The following is a 19,263-nucleotide window of genomic DNA, read 5'->3' as shown; positions in this document are numbered from 1 at the left end:
TGCAGGGCCGCAGGTGTCACAGAGGTGCTAAGTGCCGTTAGCACCTAAATATATCTGTGTCCTTGCACTTGTGATCAGGTGAACTCAATAGGGGCTGGAGAGGGGGCAGCCTTAAAGAGAAAGCAGCCAGCTGCTGGCCGCAAATGTCTGCAAACACATTCGCTCCTCTCTGGAATGTGGCCTTTTACAAATGTCCAGGGGCCTTGGGGAAGCCAAGTGCACAGATAGGATGCTGCCAATTACGGACTCTCGACAGTGGGGGCCACCCAGCATCTTGGCTCCACAGGAAACAGGGAAGCGACGGGGTCCTTTGAGAAAGGGAGGGCATTTGATGAAAGAGGACATTTAGCAAGACGGCTGACACAGCTGTCCATAGGATGGATGGAGAGGAAAGGCCAGATCAGAAGGGTCAGCTCGGAGGCTCTTAGTGGAATCCAGGCGTGAGCGGCTGTGGGAGGCTGCCAGGGATGTGTGAGAACGAACAGCTTGGCAAGTGATACCCCCATCCCAGCATCTGCTTCCTGGGTTGGAGAAGATGCACCAAGGCCCGCGGGTCACTCAAGACACACACCAAGGATTCAACATCCCCCGTCCATGGTAGAGAACGGCTCACTCTGCCCCTTCAGACTCTGGACTGTTAGACCTGCAATTCTCAATAGTTCAAAGCTTCAGAAAATAAGGATCTAAAAATCTCAGGAGCCAGAGGCCTGGCCAGATCTGCCCTTCCCCCACCTGCCCACCTTGCTAGGTGATTCCTTGCCTGCTAGCAGCTGGTTCTTGCTGCTCCTGATGTGGGGGTCACATCCAGAGGGCAGGCAGGGGTCCTCTGAGGTCAGGAGAGTCCACAGGGGACTAGGGATGGTTGGGACACTGCGCCTGGGGAGACAGAGCCAGGTCTTTGGGCACTCAGCCCTGTCTCTGGGTTAATAGGACACCCAGTGAAATGCCAGCCCCTGGACTGTTAGAGCTGGGGTTTTCAACAGTCCAAACCTGCAGGAGGGACTTCCCTGGTGGTCCAGTGGTTAGGATTCTGGGCTTCCACTGCAGGGAGCCCAAGTCTGATCCCTGGTCGGGGAACTAAGATCCCACGTGCAGCATGGTATGGCCAAAAGAAAAAGTGAAGAGAAAGTTGCAGGAAATGTATATACTTGTGACTGACGCATGGGACAGACTTACACTAAGAGATGGGTCCTTGTCTGTCTGAGATTTACATTTGCCTGGGCATCCTGTATCACAGCCGGTACACGCTGCACCTGGAGATACCGGGTGTGCAGGACCTAGGCAGCAGAAGGGAGCACTGACCGCCTGGGGCCCCACCCGCCCTCCACATGGCTGAGGCCGCTCACCTGTGGCACGGGGGCAGATTGGAGGACAGCGACCACACGGCCGTCAGGAACACTTGTGGGTGACAAGCGCCGAGTGCTAACAAGTGAAGCAGGGCTGGGAGCAACGCAGCTGCTGTTCAGCTGGAGAGCGGAGGCCTCCAGCGGCACCCTCGGCCTCTGCGGACACAGGGCGAACGCCACTCGCGGGCCAGCCTCAGTTTCTTGCCTGGGAAGGAGGGAGTTGATTCCCGTGGCCACTTTCCACTTAAAAACCTAATGATTCTAGGGGCCTGATCTGTCAGTAAGGATGCATTTGGGGAACCGTGGCTTGTCCCACCAAGAGCTCTTTAGCACAAAAGGGAAAAGTAATCCACAGCCAGAAAATAGGCCTGTGTCCTGCAGCCCCCACACACGATGCCTCCACGACCTCAGCACCACGTACCGCTTGGAACCACCAGGGCCGTGCTGTCCCCCTCACGGCGGAATCAGAGGCTGGGGCTACACGATGTTCACTCGTACCTGCCGGCAAGATTGCTGCTCTCGTGGTTCATCGCCAAGTCACGTCCTACTCTTGTGTGACCCCCTGGACTGTAGCCCACCAGGCTCCTCTGACAATGGGATTTCCCAGGCAAGCATACTGGAGTGGGTTGCCATTTCCTTCTCCAGGGGATATTCCCAAACCAGGGATCGAACCCAAGTCTCCTGCGTTGGCAGGTGGCTTCTTTACCACTGAGCTACCTGGGAGGCCCTGCAGGCAGAATTATACATGCACAGTTAGAATGTGTAAGAGCAGGTTTTTATCGGGATAATAAAAATAAAGATGATCAAAATGGGGTCAGAACCCATCCGAAGTGGGGGCAGCAGAGGGAAGAGACTGTGGCTTTTCTGTTTTCCAGGCAGGCCGGCTCGTGGAGCATGCGACGGTGCCCTTCCGCCGTCTCCAGACCCCTATTAGCACCTCCAGCCATCTGTCTCCGCCAGCATCCTGCCTGGTTAGCCCGCCTGCAGAACTGCGGCTGTCTGGAGTCTAACCAGGGCGTGCCTGGAGCCGAACTCCAGAGGGAAGAAGGGCGGAGAGGGCAGGGCAGGGCGACCGACCGAGGGCGAGGGCGGCTCACCGGGGATGCACAGGTAAGGAAGAAAGGCTGTCTGGATGGGCAGGCACGCCCTGCTGGCTTCCGGCCGGTCCCCCTCCAGAACGAGGGCCCACCGTGTGCCCCACATGACAGCACATGCCTGGGGGAAGGAATGGAATGAAGGGTCAGGGACTCGAGGCCCGTCTGCAAGGCCTTTCCCCCATATTTCCAGGTGTTAGCAACCTCTGCTCACAGGAACATGTTTGCAGTACATGGGGCAGGGTGGGGGGCGGTGGTGTCCACTGAACGGTGACTCGCTGGGTCCTGCAAGGGTGATGTGGGAAGGGGGCTTGGAGCCCCGCTGGGCAGTGTGCTCATTCTAGGGTGGATGATGACAGGCCCAGGCGGGCTTCCCTGAGCTCTCTGGATCCCGGGGTCCTGCACGACCGGCCCCTCTCCTGCCCTTCCCCAAGCACAGAATGGGTGTCTCCTCCAGGTCGTCCCTCAGCAGGAGTGTGGCCCCATCCTGTCCTCCGCCAGGTGCATGTCACCTGGGGCGAAGGCGGGGCTCTGTGGGTCCCTCCAAAGCCTGCAGGAACACCCACAAGGGCAGGGACCCAAACGCCTCTGCTCTCCAAGGTGCCCCAGACCCCGGCCACACTTGTGGCCACAACTGCAACTTCCCTCCTCACGAAGCAGGCAAGCTCCACTTAAGGGAACGAGGATGGTGGGTCAGGGGGAGCAGAAGGCTTCCCCTCCAAGGCCAGGGTGCTACAGGGGGCTGGATGGCATCTGCTTTTCGGGCACCTGGGGAGGACGGTGGTGGCTTGGGGCCCCTGCTCCCCGGCACCTCCTAGGCCGGCCAGAGGCAGGACACCCAGCTCCGAAGGACTGGAGGCCTGGAGACAGGCAGATGGCAGCCACAGTTGAACCTCTTCTCTGCAGTGTGCCCCCGCCAACCTGTGCCACCCGCGTGATGCCTCTGATCAGATCTGGGCTTTCTTACACACAGTAATCGGATCACAGGAGGTGTTAACTGGATTAGGCAGAAGGCTTCCAAGAGACGCAGGCGGGAAGAGGCTATTACGCGACTTGGGGGCCTGGGCACGTGATGAGAGCTGGTTTCCAACCCTGACCTCCCCTCTCCTTGTCCCTCGTCCAGAGTGAAGGGGCATACAGAGGGGCTTGGAGCCAGCCCTGGCTCCTCAGCCTTCTTCTTTTAATTAATGAATATATTTATTTATTGTTGGCTGCGCTGGACTTTTCCTGGTTGCGGTGCGCGGGGGCTACTCTCTAATTTCGGGGTGCGGGCTTCTCATTGCAGTGGATTTGCTGTTGAGGTGCACAGGCTCAGTTGCCCCACAGCATGTGGGATCTTAGTTCCCAGACCGAGCCTGTGTCCCCTGCACTGGCAGGCGGGTTCGTTACCACTGGACCATCAGAGAAGTCCCAGCCCTCTTCTAAATATGTCTCCATCACCTCCCTTACCCACCCGGGTCCTGTCTCAATGCCCTTCCATCTTGGAGCACACAGACCATGTAGACACTTTGCTTTAATCTCCTTTAACTTCCATGGGGAATCTACAAGGTAGGTCTCAGCACATCCATTGAACAGAAGGAAAAACAGAGGCTTAGAGGTTTAGGAAATGACCCTGTGACTCAAAGTTAATCAGTGATGAGTTTCAGATCCCAATCCAGGCCTCCCTGCTTTTATTTCCATTTCAAAAACCATCTCCCTAAACCTAGTCACACCCAACTCTTCCCTCCCAACCCTAACCCAATTTCTGGGTACCAGCCGTGGACTGTCCACCCTCTCCAGCTTCTGAGGCTGAATGCTGGACAGGGAGCAGGCCAAACTGGTATGGATCTGTGGGCTCCAAAGAGCGGTCAGACACTGGACCACTGCCCAATGCCCAACCCTCTCTGGCTGGAGTGTGGCCTTGCTGACCGGCACAAGAGGGCCTGAGTCACATGGCCTGAGTCAGCAGGCTTCCCTAGATCAGATGCCGTGAGGGTCCCCTCCACATCCCTAAAAGGTCCCCTCTTCCCTTCTGCTTTATCCCCCCTCCTCCCCCACCAAAGCAACTTATCAGCATCTAATACATATAAACTGCACTTCTCCTCCTATGCTTCGACTTACGTTACTTTGCTTTCATCCGAGGCCACAGGAGGAGGGGCGTCTGGGGTATAGGTGGGCCACATCAGTATATTTCACCATCGTACCACCGTACATATAAGACTGTCTCAAAATATGAGAACTTCTTATTACTTAAAATACTGACCACTTTAGAATTCTAATTTCTTCGCTGTTATACTGAAAATGTCGTCGTAATGCGCTTTCTCTCATTTTATTAGAGTTGATTTATATCGTATTAGTTTCAGGTGTTCAACAGAGATGCAAGAAGCCTCTAGAAGCTGAAAAAGGGCAAGAAAACAGATTCTCCCCAGAGGCTCCAGAAAGGAACACAGTGCCCCGACACGCCGACTTTACTCAGTGAGAGCTGTGTCACCTGTCTAACCACCAGAATTGTAAGATAATAAAATTCAAAAGAAAAAAATTAATTATCTATCCTGTTGGTTATCTCCCTATCAGAAGGTAAATGCCAGGAGAGCAAAGAGGTTTGCCTGTTTCTTTTTTTCCTACGACCAATGGGATCCTCAGCTCCCGGAACAGAGCCTGGGACCTGGTGGGTGTTCAGTGAGAGTTTTGTTGAATGAATGAAGCTGCGGGAGGGGGAAGGGGCCTGAGACGGAGCGGGGAGGACACACCTGCGCTTGTGCCAGGGGCTAGAAGGCGGCGTGCTGAGTGTGCAGGAAGCAGGCCTTGGGCACAGGAAGGGCTGTGCGCATGTCGGGGGGCTGGGGGGTGGTTGAGGCTGCAGCCTGAATGAGATGCCCCGGCCGTGTGACTGTCAGACACGCAAAGCAGGTGTGTGTGAGGCAGGAGGCGGGGCCCGCGGGCCCAGGTGGGCGGCGGTGCATCCTTGCCTTGTGCTCTGCGATTCTCCTGCCCTCCGGCTCCTGCTGGACGGTGAACCCAGAGGACCCCCGGGCACGGCATCAGAGCGCCCCCCCCAAGGCTCCCGGGAGCGGGGGACAGGGCCCAGGAATGCCTGCCCTGCATCATCGGCCGCACGTGTGGCCCTCAGCCCCGCGTGTGACAGGCCACACGAGGACACGGCCGGGGCAGCCTTGAGAGGCTCAGGGGAGTGGCCGGCACCGCAAGCTGCTTCCTGATGAGGTGCGGGGTCCTGGGAACTCGGCCTGGGGCCTGGGCCAGCCCCAGATGGCCCCAGCTGCTCCCCACAGCCCCAGGGATGGGCTGGAAGCTGGAGCTGCCACTGATGGGGGACCAGAGGCATTCAGGGGAGGAGCTGGCTGGGGGCAGTGTCCATGCAGGCCTGACCTCGCCCACCACCCTCCCTGCCCCTTCCCAGGCCCCGGCCAGGGCCTGTCCTCCTGGAATGCAGGGAGGCAGCCGAGAGCGCAGGGAGGGGCTAGGGAGCCGAACGGGGTGTCGGGGGAGGGGGAGGCCCCATCCTGTCCCCATCCTGCTGCCAAGCAGCCTGAGGGCGTCACAAACACTGTCCGGGCGTGCTGACCAGGAAACCCTTGAGACACAAGATTGCAGAAATCAGAGTCGCCGGCCTTTGGGGTTAGCGGGGAGGAGCCCATGACCCAGAGGGCCTCCCAGCTTCACGTCCCAGGCAGGCCTTCCCCCACTACCCGCTGCCTGTCCTGACATGCTTGGCCTGTTCTGGGCACATATGCGATGTCGGGCGGCCTGGCCGGGGGCAGTGAGAGGTCTGCAACACGGGGGTCCTGGGTGGCTCTGAAATGGACCCACAGGGCAATCTGGAGCGCCAAGGGGGCCGGAGCCAGGGCCCACGGTTGGGGTGGGCGGTGGGGCGTGCAGGTCTTGGCAGCCTGACAGGGTGATCTGGGATCAGCACGGGGTTGGGGGTGTCTGGGTCCCGTCCTTACTCTGACTCCTAGCTCTGTGACCTGGAGAGGTTGCAGGGTGTGGTATGCAAGTCCAATGGCGTTCCACACCAGGCCTAGAGACCTGGGACAGGCCACTTCCCTCAACCTCGTAAGCCTCAGCTTCCTTACCTGTAAAATGGGTCAGCAGGAATAGGAAGTGAGGTCACATCCCTGTCCGGGTGAGCTGCCTGTGTCTGCGCACGTCTGTCTATTCCATTTCTCTGCGGGTGCTGGCTGGTGGATGGTGGGTCTGGTTCGTGCAGTGCAGGGTCTGGAGCCCGGGGCACCTCCCCTCCCAGCAGCTCTCAGCACTCAGTGAGGCCACCCCAACTCTGATGGCCCTGCCCCCACAGGAGATGAGCAAGGACAGGGACGGGGACAAGGACAGGGGCAGGTGCCAGCCTCCACCGACCCTCCTGCCGCTACTCTGACTGGCCCTCGGCCTCCACAGCCTCCCCGTGGCAGGTCCCTGGGGACGGCTCCCCGTCATCGCCCGGCAGCAGCTCCGCAGAGGAGTGAGATGAGAGGCGTGGAGCGAGAGGGGCGACCTTGGCATCAGAGGCCGCCGTCTGCCTCCCTCCATCCCCAGGCCAGGAACGCACGGAGGGCCCTGACCACTCCCTCCGGGGCCCTGGTGGGCAGCTGGAAGCCCAGGGACCGTCTCCTACCTCTATTAGGTCCTTGGTCCACACCTGGCCCGGCACACCTGGACCCAGCTCACCTGTGCCCATGCCTGCCAATAGCCAGGCTGCTCCTCCGCTCAGATGAATTTCCTTTACCTTGAACGCTCCTGACTTTTGAATACCTTCTGCTCTTGCCTGCCTGCCCCAGGGCTGCAAGGGGAAGACTCTCCCTGACTCTGGCCACCCTGGACCTCCCTGCCTGGCACGGGCCTCTGGCCACACCCATTGCTGACTCGGGAGGAGAGGACCAGGTGGAAGAGGACAGCCTGATGCTGCGGGACTTCTGGGCTGAGATTCAGGAGGCCCGCTGTCAAGTCTCAGCCTAGCCATTCACAACTTCTGTGGGTAAGGTATTTCACTTCTGAGACCTCAGGGGCGCATATTTGCTTACGGGACTTTTGGGGATGATGCTTGGGAACTGGCTGGCATAGAGAAGGCACAGGATACCTGGGACCACAGACATCGCAGGCCACGCCATTCATCCTGGCTCTCAGGTCCCATCCAGTGGTAGCCGTGTACTGGCGATTATAAACGCACATTATATAAAGGCCTGAGTGTGCACGCCTAGTCGCTCAGTCATGGCTGACTCTTTGCAACCCCGTGGGCTATGGCCTACCAGGCCCCTCCGTCCATGGGCTTTACCAGGCAAGAATACTTGAGTGGGCTGCCATTTCCTTCTCCAGGGATCTTCCCAACCCAGAGTCTAACCCACATCTCTTGCGTGTCCTGCACTGGCAGGCGGATTCTTTACCACTGTCGCCACCTGGGAAGCCCACATAGGTGGACCTTGTCTCTGTATGTCTCTGCCGATTACGCTGGGAATCTCTACACGTTCACTGGAGTGTCCCCCTTGCACTCTGTGCTCATTGTTTCGCTCCTGGGGTACCCCTGTGGGGTAAATCTCCTTTTCAGTTTCAACACACGAGAAAACAGAGGCTCAGTGGGCTTGGGTCATTGCGCTGAGGCCACGGGGTCAGTTGGTGGCCGAAGTGAAGAGGTGCTCACAGGTGCCCCGAGTCCAGGCCTTTGCTCAGCATGTCTCTCCAGGGGGAGGTGCCGGGGGTCCCCCTTCCCCAACGCCAGTCACCACCAACATGCATGCCGTCTGTCAACATCACTCTTTGGGAACCGACTGAGCATGTGTGGGGTGTAAGGGTCGACAGGGGCTCAGGGGCAGCTGCTGAGGCTGGGGGGTGGAGTCAGGCGCCCACCCCCTGCCCTCCTGGGTCAGGCCACTCAGCCAGTGACCTCATGCTGGGTGGCTCGTCGGCGAGGCCCCCCCAGCAGCCGGCTGGCTGAGGCAGCCCCGTGCGCGAGGGGGTTTTAATTGTTTCTTCTCCAGGCTTGTTTACGACTCGATAAAATCCATAACACCGAGAGTGCCTGTCCTCCTTGGCTCCCTGCCTCCGCTCGGCTCTCGCTCCCTGGGGACCCGGCTCTGCTCTTTATAGAAACCACTCGCTAAACTGGACCCACTTTAAACCCGTAATTGTCAGTAAATGACCCTCCCAGAAAAGAAGCTGCAAGTTAAGTGTGAAGCTGTCAGCTGAACATGGATCGATGGCCTCTGCCTTCCCAGGGACTCGACCTTCCTCCCGGGAGCAGAGACCCCCTCCCAGGCCAGCCCCCAAGCCTCCGGTCTGTGCCACCCACCCGGGAAGAGGGGAGGGGCCTGGACACGTCTCGAGGAGAGGAGCAGACGTGGGTGCCGGCCTGGGCCTGTCACCAACTCTGATCCCCTGGGTAAGTGTGTGTGTGAGCATGCACACATGCTCAGTTCTGTGCAACTGTTTGCACCCCCATGGACTGTAGCCCACCAGGCTCCTCTGTCCATGGGATCCTCCAGGCAAGAAGACTGGAGTGGGTTGCCATTTCTTCCTCCAGGGGATCTTCCCGACTCAGGGATCGAAACTGCAAAACTGCGCCTCCTGCATTATCAGGCAGAGTCTTTACCACTGAGCCACCTGGGAAGCCCGGAAGCACCTCTCTGGCCTCCCCTTAACACTTATACAGCAAGTAAGTGGATTCAGCATCAGAGGTGTCAGCCTCTTTTTCAAACGTGGTGAACTCCCTAAGTGAAATTTCAAATAGATCCCTGGTAGATAAGACAGCTGAAAATAGACTTTGCAGGTTAAGGGGCAAGTGAGAAATGGAACCCCCACTCTGAAGGCACCAACTTCCCCCTTTTTCAATTTTGGCTGTGCTGGGTCTTTGCCGGGGCACACCGGCTTAGTTGCCCTGCTGCTGCTGCTGCTGCTAAGTCACTTCAGTCGTGCCCGACTCTGTGCGACCCCATAGACGGCAGCACACCAGGCTCCCCCGTCCCTGGGATTCTCCAGGCAAGAACACTGGAGTGGGTTGCCATTTCCTTCTCCAATGCATGAAAGTGGAAAGTGAAAGTGAAGTCGCTCAGTCGCATCCGACTCTTCGCGACCCCATGGACTGCAGCCTACCAGGCTCCTCCGTCCATGGGATTTTCCAGGCAAGAGTGCTGGAGTGGGGTGCCACTGCCTTCTCCGAGTTGCCCTGCAGCATATGGGATCTCAGTTCCCTGACCAGGGACCGAACCCGCCTCCCCTGCATCGGAAGGAGAGGAATCTTAACCACTGGACCACCAGGAAGTCCCACCACTCCTGCTTTTGGGTTCTCCAGTTGAAGTCAGGAGTTTCTGGAAGGCTGAGAAGGGGCCTGTCCCTCTATGAATCCCCAGTAACATCTAACATGCGTGTGTGGAAGGAGGGGTGGAAACAAGGCATAGAGGGAGAAGGGAAAGAGGCAGGAGAGGGAGGCAAACGCAGGACCCACTTTTTTTCCCTCTCACAGAGCTCAGGTGAGCTCTTCCATCCCGAACCATCCTCGCCTTCCCGGGACTCAGGACAAAATCAGAGGCTCCTCCAGCATCCCCTAGCAATATCAGCCTGCTCCTGGGACCCAGAGGGCCAAGCCAGTGGTCCCCAACACGGGGGTCCGGACAGTACACGGACAGCGCCCCACGCCCTGCCCGACGATACCATCGATGCGTCTCACACACCTGTGGCTGTCTGTCAGGAGTGAGAAGCCGCTGCTGTGATGAGTAAGGTAAACACCCACCGAAAAGGGACACTGCATTCACAGCCGCCCTCCGTCACGTGTTTTTACAAACAGAGGTTGCTACACAAATGCCCAGCAACACGTGGAGACCCTTGAGCTTCTCTGGGAGAGGGTCCCTATGCTGGGAGGGGGAAGGATGCCGGTCCCGCTCGGCCTGAGCCTCAGGCAGCCAGACCACCCCCCGCCTCCACCGCTGGATCCTCCACCTCACCTTCCCTCCGGGCTGGGAGCTCTGGGTTCCCCTCCAGGAGGCCGAGGCGGCCGCCTGCTGGGCCAAAGGCCGCATCTGGAACACATCCGCTTCATGAAATTAGTGGCTGTTTCCCAAGCCCCGGTTCCCTTGATCCCTCAAAGGCCTGTTCGTGCTGTTAACAAGGACAGTAATTTGTTCATTAAAAATGGGCCTCCCGGGTGCTGCCGATCTCGGGGAGGGAGGGCCTGGGGAGGCCCAGGGTCAGAGCCACCCCTCTCCCCCCACGGCCTGGCTCTGGTCACTCGGCCTCTGACTCCCCGAGTGACTCTGGGCATGCCTGGGACAGCTTGGGGACCGGTCATCAGGCAGCCCCGGCCACCCCCCGCCCCAGCTCCGTGACAGGGCTTTGTGGCCGTCCAATAGATGCGCCCAGCTGCATCTGGGATCAAGTCCCTGTGCAAACCGCAGCCCATCAGGAGGCATTTATTGTCATGAGAACACACAGGCCCTCTCTGCCTGTGGCCGCCAGCCCCACCCCACCCCCTGCCCGCGTATCCTTCGCTCGTCCTTGGAGCAGCTCAGATCCACTAATTCAGGGGCACTCGCTACTGTGTACTCCAATCTCTGCCTGAGCAGGGCTGGTCCACCCCGGAACAGGGGCCATAGCCTCGGGGCACGTACCCACAAGCGACCCATCCAGTCCCTGCACCCTTAGCAATGAGCTGGGTTTAATGACATCGACCTCTTGAGGTGGGGTACGGTGCTAGACAGGGTCCCCCAAAGCCTTCCTCATCCAGAACCTCAGAATGTGACCTTCTTTAGAAACAGGATTGCTGCCTCTATAATCAAGTTGGGATGAAGACATCCTGGACCATTGTGGCTCAGCTGGTAAAGAAGCCGCTTGCAATGCAGGAGACCTGGGTTCAATCCCTTGGTTGGAAAGATCCCCTGGAGAAGGGAAAGGCTACCCACTCCAGTATTCTGGCCTGGAGAATTCCATGGACTGTATAGTCCATGGGGTCGCAAACAGTCGGACACGACTGAACGACTTCCACTTTCACCCTGGATCAAGGCGCACCCCAATCCAATCGTGGTGGCCTGCTAAAAAGAAGGGAACCTGGACACAGAGACACACCCAGAGGGAAGGTGGTGAGAGACACAGAGACTCAGGGAAGACGGCCGCGTGGTCATGGAGGCCTAGGTCGGAGCAATGTGTCCACAAGCCAGGACTGCTGGGGAGGCACGGAAAGGCTTCTCCCAGGGATTCCAGAAGGAATCAGCCTTGCCAGCAGCTTGATTCTGGCCTCCTGAGCTGCTTTCAGTTGCCCAGTCTGTGGTGCTCTCAATCCTAAAGGAAAGCAACCCTGAATATTCACTGGAAGGACTGAAGCTGAAGCTGCAATACTTTGGCCACCTGATGTGAAGAGCTGACTTGTTGGAAAAGACCCTGATGCTGGGGAAGACTGAAGGCAAGAGGAGACGGGGATGACAGAGGATGAGATGGTTGGATGGCATCACCCGCTCAACGGACACGAGTTTGAACAAGCTCCGGGAGATGGTGGAGGACAGAAGGGCTTGGAGTGCTGTAGTCCACGGGGTCACAAAGAGTCAGACTCCGCTTAGCGACTGAACAACAGCAACACAGCAGCCACAGGGACCTCACACGATGGGCAGTGGGATGGGCAGGGCGATGGTCAGTACTGCGGCCACCTGGCTGGGCTAAGAGGTGCCCAGACGGCTAGTGGAAGGTCACTGCTGGTGCGCCTGTGAGGCTGCTCCTGGAAGAGATTAGTATTTGGATTGGTGAAGCATAGGGCCCTTGCCCATACGGGTGGGCACTGACCGCTCTAGGGAGGACCCCAAGAGCCAAAAAGATGGGGGAAGGGTAGATGCCCTTGGCTGAGCTGGATCATCCATTTCCTCCAGTTCTTTTCTCAGACTCCTGGTTCTCAGGCCTCTGGACTTGACCTTGACGTACACGACGGTCTCCCCAGGTTCCCCTGGACTAGACCACCACCACCGGCGTTCCCAGGCCTGTAGCTTGCGGGATTTCTCAGCTTCCATAATACCATGAGACAAATCCTCACATAAACCTCTTTCTAAATATCTCTATATTTGTTCAGTTGCTAAGTCAAGTCCAGCTCTTTGCAACCCCACGGACTATAGCCCGCCAGGCTCCTCTGCCCTCCACTAACTCCCAGATTTTGCTCAAATTCACGTCCACTGAGTCAGTGATGCCACCCAGCCGTCTCATCCTCTGCTGCCTCCTTCTCCATTGGCCTTCATTCTTTCCTACCATCTGGGTCTTTTCCAACGGATCAGCTCTTCACACCAGGTGGCCAGGGTACTGGCTCTTAGTGTCAGTCCTTCCAATGAGTGGAATCAACCCTACTCAGGGTTGGTTTCCTTTAGGATGGACTGGTCTGATCATGAATATCTTCCTATGGGCTCTTGCTTTCACTTCTCTGGAGACCCCAGACCGACACAGGCAGGTTTGGGAAACTGAGGACCGCGTGTTGGAGTGGTCCGCACTGGGGTCACAGGCGCAGAGCAGCAGCAGCCCTGGCCTTGGAGTTTCCAGCCCTCCGCCCCCAAGAATCCCTCTGTGAACCCAGGGAAGAGCACAGCCCCATACTGCAGCCATGCTGTGAAGAGGCAGCCGGGGCTGGACGGCCTGACCATTGGAAGGGCAGGGACCAGCTTCCTCCACAGCATTCCCAGCTCCAAGAACAGCCCTGAAACACAGCCTCCGCAGGAGACCCTGGGCTCTCACCCGGCATCTGTGACTTTCCAGCTCATGCACAGTAGAGGCTAATAACTGAATACACAGGAAAAAAAAAAAAAACCCCACAAAAAACGGAGTTCCTTAGCAAAATTCCCCTTTTGGATGCCAGCTGGAAATGAAGCTGGATGACTTTTCTCCCATTTTCAGTCTTTTAAATCCCAGGAAACCCACACAAGCCGGTCTGTGTTCAGGTCTGGGCATGGCTCTCAAAGACGAATGTTGGTTTAAGGCAGAGTTTCTAGCCCTCAGCACGACTGACAGCTTGGGCCGGATCTTTCTTCATGGGGCTCTGTCCTCTACATCCTTGACCTCTACCCGCTAGAGGCCAGGAGGGTCCACACCCTCCCAAGTCAGGACACTCAGAATTGCCGCCTGTCCTTGGGGTAAGTCACCCTCCCTGAGACCACCATGTGCTGGGCAGGGTGGGTATAGACATAGAGAGAGAGCCCAGGCCCTGCCTGTGGGGGCTCCCCTTTTGGGAGAGTAGCAGTTGATGGAACAAGGGTTCTGCATCCCAGGAAAGGGGAGACCACTCTGCCTGGCATCTAGGGGCCTTGCCTGGCGAAGGAGAAGCTTCCTGTTGGAGGGAGTGTCCAGGCAGAGGCTGGGCCCCTTGTGCCAGAGAGCTCTGTCCTGAAGCGTGGATCCACTCTGCCCCTTGTTGTTTAGTCGCTAAGTCACGTCTGACTCTTGTGACCCCGTGGACTGTAGCCCTCCAGGCTCCTCTGTCCATGGGATTCCCCAGGCAAGAACACTGGAGTGGGGTGCCATTTCCTTCTCCAGTGCATGAACGTGAAAATTCAAAGTGAAGTCACTCAGTCATGTCTGACTCTTAGAGAGTCCATGGACTGCAGCCTTCCAGGCTTCTCCGTCCATGGGATTTTCCAGGCACGAATACTGGAGTGGGTTGTCATTCCCTTTTCCAGGGGATCTTCCCAACCCAGGGATCGAACCTGCGTCTCCTGCATTGGTGGGTGGATTCTTCACCACCTGAGCCACCTGGGAAGGCAATCTTCCCCTAGAAGATTCTAAAAGACTCTGAGCTCCTACTACACTGATGAGATGGAAAATGACTCTTCTCTGAAATGCAGCCACCTCTGGAGCCAAAGATGGCCAGTGCCCTGGGTTCCTGTGATGCCACCCCAGGCTGGACTGCCTTCCCAGAGTGCCTGGGAGGCTGGGCTCTCCAGGCTTACCCAGAATCTGTAATCAGAGCAGCAGCCACTGGTGTTTCATAGTTCTGCACTAGGGACTCTGCAGACATGAGGTCACTATCTCTGCTCCTTGAACCTTCCCTATTAGAGAAGTATTATTAGTCCCACTTTAAAGGAGAGGAAACCAAGGCCCAGAGAGGTTAAGGAAGTTGCCAGAGGTCACGCAGCTTGTAAGTGGTGGGGATTCCAAGCCATGTCTGTCTGGTTCCTACTAACACAGGCCCTGGCATATCTGGACCCTCTGATGACAACCCCCAACTTGGGACACTTCCTGGGAGAACAGAGCCAGCAATCACGCCGTGACTCTTTTTCGCAGGCGCCCCAGGAGAGAGGCGTCAAAGAGGAGGGTGGAGACCTGAAGGGAGGCCCAGCAACACAGGGGCGGTGTCACTTGGCAGGAGGACAGGGGCTGTCTCAGAGCCCAGGGCCCGGTGGGCAGCGGGTCTCCCGCGATGCCACACAGAGGGAGCGCCCGGCCCGGCCAGCTCCCAGCCACGGCAGTGTTTATTTCCAGGGCGGGGCCGGGAGTGGTTTCCAGGTGGGGGTCCACGGAAAGAACGCGCTCACACACGCTTCGTCTCGGGCTGCCCTTGACCGCTGCTCGGGAACAGAGCCCCATTCAGCCCGTGCAAGGGGGCCCGCCGGCGTGGCGGGCAGCCCACGTTCCCGGGAGGGCGGAAAAGTCAACTCAGAGACGAACACCCTGTTGGAGCCAGGCCTGCTCCACCTTCGCCACATCCTTCGGCGCCTCTCCCAGGGGGACAGAGCTCACACGGGGCCCGGGAAAGGGGACTGCCCGGGGGAGTCACTGACTCCCGACACACAGCATCCCCACAGCACCCAGCACCCAGCATCCTGAGGGCCCAGTGAGCAGTGGGCTGGAAGGACCCAGAGGTTGTGGTGGGATCCCCACAGAGACCCAGGGCTGAGGGCAGGGGACAGCCAGGAGGTCTTTGCAAAATTCCAGGCCAGGCAGCCCTTGCTGAGCAAAGGGAGTGGCCGGGGGAAACGAGAGAGCAGAGCCGGGGCCAGGCCTGAGCTGCTGGGTGACAGGTGGGTCTCTCTCGGGGTGGCAGGCACGTGGGGGTAGGACCTTGGGGGCAGAACCTTGGGGGCTCCATTTGGTGGGGGGGGGGTCTTTGCTAAGGGCAGGAGACACTCAAACAGATACGTCCAGGCTGTCTGGGGCTCATCACAGACATCTTGGGAGGATCTGTGGGCAGCGGTGCACTTGGCACAGTGCTGGCATGAACCACGGGGGTGGGGTGGGGGCACGGAACACTGGCCAACACCCCCATTCAGGGGACATTTAGGGGCCACGGAAGGAGGGGGAGGCCCAAAATGGGCCTGGGAAGGAGCGTCAGAGAGGCAGCTGGACTCCAGGAAGCCAAGGAGAAGGGAGAGGTCACCGTTGCAATGATAGGCCAGAGCCCAAGGCCACTGAAGGGTCCGCTGGGTTTGGCGACATGAGGTCAGGGGCAACCTTGACTGGGAAGGTTCAGGAGGGGCAGAGGTCGGGGGCAGCAAGGGACGTGGGCAAATGCAGGTGGTATTGGCAAGAAGGCCTGGCAAGAAGGGGCAGGACCAGCCAAGAGAAACTAAGATGCAAGAGACTCAGCAGGCGTGCACTCACGGGAGGGACCCGGCAGACAGAGAGGAGAAAAGACGCAGGTGCAGATGCCAGGGGCACCCGAGCAGGCGAGCAGGGCGGGCTCCAGGAGCAGGTGGAGGGCCTGGCCTTGACCCCAGGAAACACAGGAGGGGAAGGAGAGGGGCTAGCGGTCAAGGGGGTCCCCTTCTCTTCGAGAAGGCAGGTGGGGCCACCGGTTAAGCAGTGGAGGAGTTGGCAGAGATGATGACCCACGGCTCCTGTCCCGGAGTTCTCCACACTCCTTTCCTGAACTGGTCCAGCATCACCTCCCCCAAGAGGGCGTCCTTGCTACCTAGCCCTGGATGGCTTTCCCTTCACCCCTCTAAATTCCAGCGCTCTACCCGGCATACCTCCATGCCGCAGCCGATGCGCCGGAAGCCGGCTCTGGGAGGGGTGTCTGGGTTCCTCACTAACTCTGAGCCCGTGCTGACAGGTGGCATCCACAGGCACATCACCAGTTCCTCCGGGAAGGCCGGGCACACGACAGACGCGCCGCATGTTTGATGAGTGACTTACAGATCTTCTCTGCACCTACACACTCAGCCTCCCAGGATCAGCCACGTCTGAGAAAGCTGACAGCCACCCCCGCTTCTCCGCTAACCCAGGGAGGCCACAGAAAAGTGCGGAGTCTGTCGTGTTCCTTCCTAATGTTTAAGGATAAAGAAGAGGAAAAAAAAAAACAAACAACCCATCCACTTGCACCAAAGAGAACGAGGGGGCCTTGTCGGAGTGCCAGTGAGATCTAACCAGCGCGATGGGGCTGTGTTGGTTTTCCTTTGCAAACATCCTCTTTACTTGTGGGGCCCTCAGGGTAGGGCACGTCATGCTTGTTTCTTATTCCTGCTTTGCTTCACGCCTCGACTCCCCACAGATGGACTCGGGACAAAGGATTGTGCCCTCAGAGGCAGCGGCAGTGGTCTGGGAAGCCAACTGAGGCAGCAGCCCCTTGGGTACTTGGGGGCATGGCAGGGGGCGAGGGTGGTCCCTGGAGCCCCTCCTCGGAGGTGGGGCAGGGGAGCAGACAGGCAGGATGGGCTGCCAGCGGGGGTGAAGACCGCTTTGGCTTCCAGCTCTTCGGGGCCTGCTGCGCTCCATGTCCTCTGCTATTTTCCATTCATCACCCCTCACCCCTTACACCAGACTCCGCAGGCGGAGTGGGCTGTCTCCATTTTGCAGACGAGGCTCAATGAGGTTTTGTAAATTGAGTGATGTGCTGTGGCGGGTAAACGGCCACATTAGGTTCCCAGCCCCGGTTTGGCTCACACCAGAGTTCATTTCCTTTTGGAACGCCACCCTCTAAATCCAGGGGGAATCCAGATTTTCAGTCTGGAGGGCGGGGAGGGGAAAGGGAAAAATCAAAGATGGGGCAATCGATTCTCTTACTTGTGGAAACCAAACTGGTACTTTTCATCCTGGAAGCACTCAGGCTGAGGGCCTAGGAAGGAGCTGGGGTGAAGACCAGGCCGAAGAGAAGCTTCTCAAGGCCAAGTCCAACAGAGGGGGTCCCAGCTGGTTAGTCGCTCAGTTGAGTTCCACTCATTTGCAACTCCATGGACTATAGCCCACCAGGCTCCTCTGTCCATGGGATTCTCCAGGCAAGGATACCGGAATGGGTTGCCATTTCCTGCTCCAAGGGATCGTCCCAACCCAGGGATCAAACCCACATCTCCTGCGTGGCAGGTGGATTCTTTACCACTGTGCCACCGGGGAAGCCCCTGCGGGGTCCCAGATGGACAGTGAAAAACAACGTCCCACACTGCCGTGGCCGGAAGCACTGAAACAGCCCAAACGCCAATGTCCGTGAGGGCCTCCAATATTCAAGACTCAGACCAGAGCCTGGGGCTAGACGGTGATGGGGACCGTCCCTTCCCGCCTGATTCATTCAACACTCTTCCCAGGAGAGGCCTCTCATCTCACATTCTCTGGGAGATGAAATGTGTCCCTGAGAGGCAATTACTGACTCAAGGGCCAAATGAGAGGTGTGGACAAGGAGCGATCGTGAGTGCTTTGTGGAACGCTCTAGATCTCAAAGAGGGAGGAGAAGAGATCTTCCCGCCAGGACGGTCCGGCCGTGAACAAGCCCAAACCAGGAGGCAGTGCTGGGCGGGAGGGCACCGGAGGCTCCGGCTCTGAGCGGCTGGTCCACCGTTAGCTATCTTAACTGTTACCTGCCCAGGTCCTCATTCATCCATTCATTCAAAGACATGTATGTGTCCAGCGTCTACCGCAGACTAGGCACTGTTCCGGGCATCCGATTCACCCATGTGTTGAGACCCAGGTCCCTGCCCTTGGGGAGGTGACTCTGATGACAGGGATGACGGTGAACAAAACACACAATAAACAGCCAAGTGATTCGATGTGTTAGAGGCGATACATGACGTGAAGAGAGAAGGGTGTCAAGCAAGGAGAGGAGGTCTGGGGCGTGGATGCCGGGGGTAGGTCACCGCTGGCTAGACCCCACTGAGGAGGTGAGGCCTGAGAACACACTAAGGATAAGGGCCAAACAGCTCTACTCGGGGCGGAATGTTCAGGGTAGCCAGACCTGCCGGCTCAAAGGTCCTCCAGGGGGCTGCACGGCGCACGTTAGGAGAGCGGCAGCCGTCTGGCTGCAGCTGGAGAAGAGAACCTGGGGGGCGGGGGTTCTAAAAAGCAGCAGACGGTCCACTGCAGGGTCTCATAAGCCATGTCAGGACACTGCAGGCTTCTGAGCAGAGGATAGAGGCTCTGATGCCTATCTTTTTTTTTTTTTTAACGATATTTTATAAGACAGTTTTGTTGTTGTTGTTCAGGGTTTTTTGGTGTGTGTGCTTTTTTGTTTTGTTTTTAAGCTGTGGCACGTGGGATCTTTAGTTGCAGCCTATGGGATCTAGTTCTCTGACCAGGGATTGAATCTGGCCCCCACCCCCCAACATTGGGAAGGTGGAGTCTTAGTTACTGGACCACCAGGGAGGGAAGTCCCTAGAACAGTTTCAGTTCAGTTCAGTTGCTCAGTAGTGTCCGACTCTTTGCGATCCCATGAACCGCAGCATGCCAGGCCTCCCTGTCCATCACCAACTCCCAGAGTCCACCCAAACCCATGTCCACTGAGCCAGTGATGCCATCCAACCATCTCATCCTCTGTGGTCCCCTTCTCCTCCCAACCTTCAATCTTTCCCAGCATCAGGGTCTTTTCAAGTGAGTCACTTCGTCGCATCAGGTGGCCAAAGTATTGGAGTTTCAGCTTCATCAGTCCTTCCAATGAATATTCAGGACTGATTTCCTTC

At 57.9% G+C, this 19,263-nt stretch overlaps 1 protein-coding gene and 1 long non-coding RNA gene across 3 annotated transcripts in view; one reads left to right on the top strand and one right to left on the bottom strand.

Annotated features, from left to right (window-relative positions):
- SDK2 (sidekick cell adhesion molecule 2) overlaps positions 1 to 19,263 on the bottom strand; it is a 274,805-nt gene that overhangs the window by 222,689 nt on the left and 32,853 nt on the right. The window lies entirely within an intron of this gene.
- Positions 8,541 to 13,195, top strand: LOC138415434 (uncharacterized). The gene is made up of 3 exons (XR_011247240.1): positions 8,541 to 8,810; positions 8,952 to 9,083; positions 9,891 to 13,195. It is a non-coding gene; the product is annotated as an uncharacterized lncRNA (long non-coding RNA).

Source organism: Ovis canadensis, chromosome 11 (genome assembly GCF_042477335.2).
Source record: "Ovis canadensis isolate MfBH-ARS-UI-01 breed Bighorn chromosome 11, ARS-UI_OviCan_v2, whole genome shotgun sequence".
Lineage (NCBI taxonomy): Eukaryota > Metazoa > Chordata > Mammalia > Artiodactyla > Bovidae > Ovis > Ovis canadensis.
Note: the sequence above shows the minus strand (reverse complement) of the source record. Positions and strands in the feature narration are given on the sequence as shown.